This window comes from Oncorhynchus keta, unplaced genomic scaffold (genome assembly GCF_023373465.1).
Source record: "Oncorhynchus keta strain PuntledgeMale-10-30-2019 unplaced genomic scaffold, Oket_V2 Un_contig_8780_pilon_pilon, whole genome shotgun sequence".
NCBI lineage: Eukaryota > Metazoa > Chordata > Actinopteri > Salmoniformes > Salmonidae > Oncorhynchus > Oncorhynchus keta.
In genome coordinates, this window is record NW_026290231.1 from 90,599 (window position 1) to 96,940 (window position 6,342).

The 6,342-nt window shown below is 39.9% G+C and overlaps 1 long non-coding RNA gene across 1 annotated transcript; it reads right to left on the reverse strand.

Annotated features, from left to right (window-relative positions):
* Window positions 1-383: 383 nt before the first annotated feature.
* Window positions 384-1,866, reverse strand: LOC127926978 (uncharacterized). Its single transcript, XR_008125763.1, has 3 exons — window positions 1,578-1,866; window positions 1,212-1,333; window positions 384-915 (listed from the first exon to the last, which is right to left on the reverse strand). It is a non-coding gene; the product is annotated as an uncharacterized LOC127926978 (long non-coding RNA).
* Window positions 1,867-6,342: the final 4,476 nt, after the last annotated feature.

The following is a 6,342-nucleotide window of genomic DNA, read 5'->3' on the forward strand; positions in this document are numbered from 1 at the left end:
GAACAGGGTTAGAGAGAAACCCTACCCGGAGGGTGGCGCTCCAGGAACAGGGTTGGAGAGAAACCCTACCGGAGGGTAGCGCTCCAGGAACAGGGTTGGATAGAAACCCTACCGGAGGGTAGCGCTCCAGGAACAGGGTTGGAGTGAAACACTACCGGAGGGTAGAGCTCCAGGAACAGGGTTGGAGAGAAACCCTACCGGAGGGTAGCGCTCCAGGAACAGGGTTAGAGAGACCTGTAATGATAGACTATTCAATAGGCTACATATGTCGATACAAACTTTGATTTAATAAATTATGATGTCATTTACATAGTTTGCTGCGCTCCCTCACCTAAATAAAATACATCACTGCTTATCATGCCGACCGACCTGATGGCCTCCGTTGAAAATGTTGTAAAAAATATCAGGCCTAGGCTACATTCTCTGTCCTGCTACTGGAAGGTCTATAACATTATGTGAACTGATCTGAACAGGTTTAGACTGGTCATCTATGATATGTAGGTTATATACAGTACATTCTCTGTCCTGCTACTGGAAGGACTATAACATTATGTGAACTGATCTGAACAGGTTTAGACTGGTCATCTATGATATGTAGGTTATATACAGTACATTCTCTGTCCTGCTACTGGAAGGACTATAACATTATGTGAACTGATCTGAACAGGTTTAGGCTGGTCATCTATGATATGTAGGCTATAGCCTACATATCACTAACAAACTGCTATTATACATTATAACCTAGTCTACTTTACATAATATAACATATCACTAACAACCCACTACTATACATTATAACCTAGTCTACTTTACATAATATAACATATCACTAACAACCCACTACTATACATTATAACCTAGTCTACTTTACATAATATAACATATCACTAACAACCCACTACTATACATTATAACCTAGTCTAGTTTACATTATATAACATATCACTAACAACCCACTACTATACATTATAACCTAGTCTACTTTACATAATATAACATCTACATATCACTAACAACCCACTACTATACATTATAACCTAGTCTACTTCACATAATATAACATATCACTAACAACCCACTACTATACATTATAACCTAGTCTACTTTACATAATATAACATATCACTAACAACCCACTACTATACATTATAACCTAGTCTAGTTTACATTATATAACATATCACTAACAACCCACTACTATACATTATAACCTAGTCTACTTTACATAATATAACATCTACATATCACTAACAACCCACTACTATACATTATAACCTAGTCTACTTTACATAATATAACATATCACTAACAACCCACTACTATACATTATAACCTAGTCTACTTTACATAATATAACATATCACTAACAACCCACTACTATACATTATAACCTAGTCTACTTTACATAATATAACATCTACATATCACTAACAACCCACTACTATACATTATAACCTAGTCTACTTTACATAATATAACATATCACTAACAACCCACTACTATACATTATAACCTAGTCTACTTTACATAATATAACATCTACATATCACTAACAACCCACTACTATACATTATAACCTAGTCTACTTTACATAATATAACATCTACATATCACTAACAACCCACTACTATACATTATAACCTAGTCTACTTTACATAATATAACATCTACATATCACTAACAACCCACTACTATACATTATAACCTAGTCTACTTTACATAATATAACATCTACATACCACTAACAACCCACTACTATACATTATAACCTAGTCTACTTTACATAATATAACATCTACATATCACTAACAACCCACTACTATACATTATAACCTAGTCTACTTTACATAATATAACATCTACATACCACTAACAACCCATTACTATACATTATAACCTAGTCTACTTTACATAATATAACATCTACATATCACTAACAACCCACTACTATACATTATAACCTAGTCTACTTTACATAATATATAACATATCACTAACAACCCACTACTATACATTATAACCTAGTCTACTTTACATAATATAACATCTACATATCACTAACAACCCACTACTATACATTATAACCTAGTCTACTTTACATAATATAACATCTACATATCACTAACAACCCACTACTATACATTATAACCTAGTCTACGTTATATAATATAACATCTATTACTTATTAATGTCTTACTTGATGCAAATAAACTTTCTGAATGGATCAATAATTTCCCCCTCAGATCAATCATGTCTGTTTTATCCCTTCTGTCTACATTCTCAGATACGTTTAGAAAATAACAGATTAAAAGACAATAAATAGCCCCTTTTAATGAATAAAAATAAGTGTGAGACATGGCCTTGTGTTACTGTGATGTCTATAACTACCTTAACAAACAGTGACTTAATAATAATAATAATAATAATATTATTATTATTATTATTATTATTATTATTGTTGCTGTACTGTCTATAACTACCTTAACAAACAGTGACTTATTATTATTATTATTATTATTATTATTATTATTATTATTGTTGCTGTACTGTCTATAACTACCTTAACAAACAGTGACTTATTATTATTATTATTATTGTTGTTGTACTGTCTATAACTACCTTAACAAACAGTGACTTATTATTATTATTATTATTATTGTTGCTGTACTGTCTAGAACTACCTTAACAAACAGTGACTTATTATTATTATTATTATTATTATTGTTGCTGTACTGTCTATAACTACCTTAACAAACAGTGACTTATTATTATTATTATTATTATTATTATTATTATTATTATTATTATTATTATTATTATTATTATTGTTGCTGTACTGTCTATAACTACCTTAACAAACAGTGACTTATTATTATTATTATTATTATTATTGTTGCTGTACTGTCTATAACTACCTGTAATGAACTTCGTCTGTTGTTTGTAGAGAGTCAGACCGAAATGCAGCGTGTAGGTTACTCATGACTTTTAATGAAGAATAATGCGGTACATGAAATAACTGAAAATACAAAAACAACAAACGAGTGAAACTAATTACAGCCTATCTGGTGACTAACACAGAGACAGGTACAATCACCCACGAAATACAACGCGCACCTACCTAACCGTACCTAAATACGGTTCCCAATCCGAGACAACGAGAATCAGCTGACTCCAATTAGGAATCGCCTCAGGCAGCCAAGCCTAACTAGACACACCCCTAATAATACACACTCCCAATTAATACAAACCCCAATATGAAATACAACATATAAACCCATGTCACACCTGGCCTACCCAAACATATAACAAAAACACAAGATACAATGACCAAGGCGTGACAGAACCCCCCTAAGGTGCGGACTCCGGGACGCACCTCAAGAGCATAGGGAGGGTCCGGGTGGGCGTCTGTCCATGGTGTCGGTTCTGGCTCGGGACGTGGACCCCACTCCATAAATGTCCTAGTTCCTCCCCTTCGCGTCCTAGGATAATCCACCTTCTCCGCCGACCATGGCCTAATAGTCCTCACCCTGATCCCCACATAACTGAGGGGCAGCTCGGGACCGAGGGGCAGCTCGGGACCGAGGGGCAGCTCGGGACCAGGGGCAGCTCGGGACAGAGGGGCAGCTCGGGACAGAGGGGCAGCTCGGGACAGAGGGGCAGCTCGGGACAGAGGGGCAGCTCGGGACAGAGGGGCAGCTCGGGACAGAGGGGCAGCTCGGGACAGAGGGGCAGCTCGGGACAGAGGGGCAGCCCGGGACAGAGGGGCAGCCGGGACAGAGGAGCAGCCCGGGACCGAAGCAGCCCAGTACTGAGGGGAAGCCCGGTACTGAGAGGGAGCCCAGTACAGAGAGGAAGCCTAGTACTGAAAGGAAGCTCAGTACTGAGAGGAAGCTCAGTACTGAGAGGAAGCTCAGTACTGAGAGGAAGCTCAGGCAGGTAGTAGGCTCCGGTAAATCCTGGTTGTCTGGCCGATCTAGAAGATCTAGGTTGACGGGCAGATCTGGAAGAGACTGGTTGTCGGGCAGATCTGGAAGAGACTGGTTGTCGGGCAGATCTGGAAGAGACTGGTTGTCGGGCAGATCTGGAAGAGACTGGTTGTCTGGCGGCGCTGGGAGGACTGGCGGCACTGGCGTCGCTGGGCAGACTGGCGGTACTGGCGGCGCTGGGCAGACTGGGAGCACTGGCGGCGCTGGGCAGACTGGGAGCACTGGCGGCGCTGGGCAGACTGGGAGCACTGGCGGCGCTGGGCAGACTGGGAGCACTGGCGGCGCTGGGCAGACTGGCGGCACTGGCGGCGCTGGGCAGACTGGGAGCTCTGGCGGCGCTGGGCAGACTGGGAGCTCTGGCGGCGCTGGGCAGACTGGCGGCACTGGGCAGGCGGGAGACTCCGATAGCGCAGGAGAAGAGAACAGCTCTGGTTGCGCTAAACAAGCGAGGCGCACTGGAGGCCTGGTGCGTGGTGCTGGAACTGGTGGTACTGGCGAGAGGACACGCACAGGAAGCCTGGTGCGGGGAGCTGCTACCGGAGGACTGGTGTGTAGAGGTGGCTCTGGATAGACCCGGACCGTGCAGGCGCACTGGAGCTCTAGAGCACCGAGCCTGCCCAACCTTACCTGGCTCGATGCCCACTCTAGCCCGGCCAATAGGAAGGGCTGGTATGTGTCGCAGCTGGCTCTGCACCCGCACTGGAAACACCGTGCGCTCCATAGCATAACACGGTGCCTGCCCGGTCTCTCTAGCCCAACGGTGAGCACAGGGAGTATGCGCAGGTTTCCTACCTGGCATAACTATTCTCCCTTTTAGCCTCCCCCAATATTTTTTTGGGGTGACTTTCCGGTTTCCAACCGCCGCTTTAGCTACTTCTATTTCCTCCTTGGGACGGCGATATTCTTCTCGCTCTGTAACGCCGTGCTCTCCTTTTCGATTCCATCAGTGTATAGCCCTCTTCGCATTGTTGTAGGGAATCCCAGGTGGGCTCCTGCACTCGCTCTGGGTCGGCCGCGTCGTATAATCCCTGCTTCTGCCGTCCATAACGTCCTCCTTTAGATCCTGCCAGTTCACACGCTGCTCGGTCTGTGAATGGTGGGTGATTCTGTAATGAACTTCGTCTGTTGTTTGAAGAGAGTCAGACCGAAATGCAGCGTGTAGGTTACTCATGACTTTTAATGAAGAAAATGCGGTACATGAAATAACTGAAGAAGAAAACAACAAACGAGTGAAACTCATACAGCCTATCTGGTGACTCACACAGAGACAGGTACAATCACCCACGAAATACAACGCGCACTCAGGCTGCCTAAATACGGTTCCCAATTCGAGACAACGAGAATCAGCTGACTCCAATTAGGAATCGCCTCAGGCAGCCAAGCCTAACTAGACACACCCCTAATAATACACACTCCCAATTAATACAAACCCCAATACGAAATACAACGTATAAACCCATGTCACACCCTGGCCTACCCAAACATATAACAAAAACACAAGATACAATGACCAAGGCGTGACACTACCTTAACAAACAGTGACTTATTATTATTATTATTATTATTATTATTATTATTATTATTATTGTTGTTGTACTGTCTATAACTATCTTAACAAACAGTGACTTATTATTATTATTATTATTATTATTATTATTGTTGCTGTACTGTCTATAACTACCTTAACAAACAGTGACTTATTATTATTATTATTATTATTATTATTATTATTGTTGCTGTACTGTCTATAACTACCTTAACAAACAGTGACTTATTATTATTATTATTATTATTATTATTATTATTATTATTATTATTGTTGCTGTACTGTCTATAACTACCTTAACAAAAACTTATTATTATTATTATTATTATTATTATTATTATTATTATTATTATTATTATTATTATTAATATTATTATTATTATTATTATTGTTATTATTAGCTGACTGTCTTATAACAAACAGTGATTATTATTATTATTATTATTATTATTGTTGTGGTACTGTCTATAACTACCTTAACAAACAGTGACTTATTATTATTATTATTATTATTATTATTATTGTTGCTGTACTGTCTATAACTACCTTAATAAACAGTGACTTATTATTATTATTATTGACAGTTACCATGGAGATGAAATGTCACAGCTACATGTTCATGTGATGCATTAAATCACCTGACTGTTTCTATGTCTGTTAGTAAATGTTTTATTTCTAAAAGAGATCATGAATACATGAGAACAATTGACAATCAATAATTAGTTGTCACTGTGTTAACCACAACCAACATGTTGGATCTCTGTTTAGTTGTCACTGTGTTAACCACAACCAACATGTTGGATCTCTGTT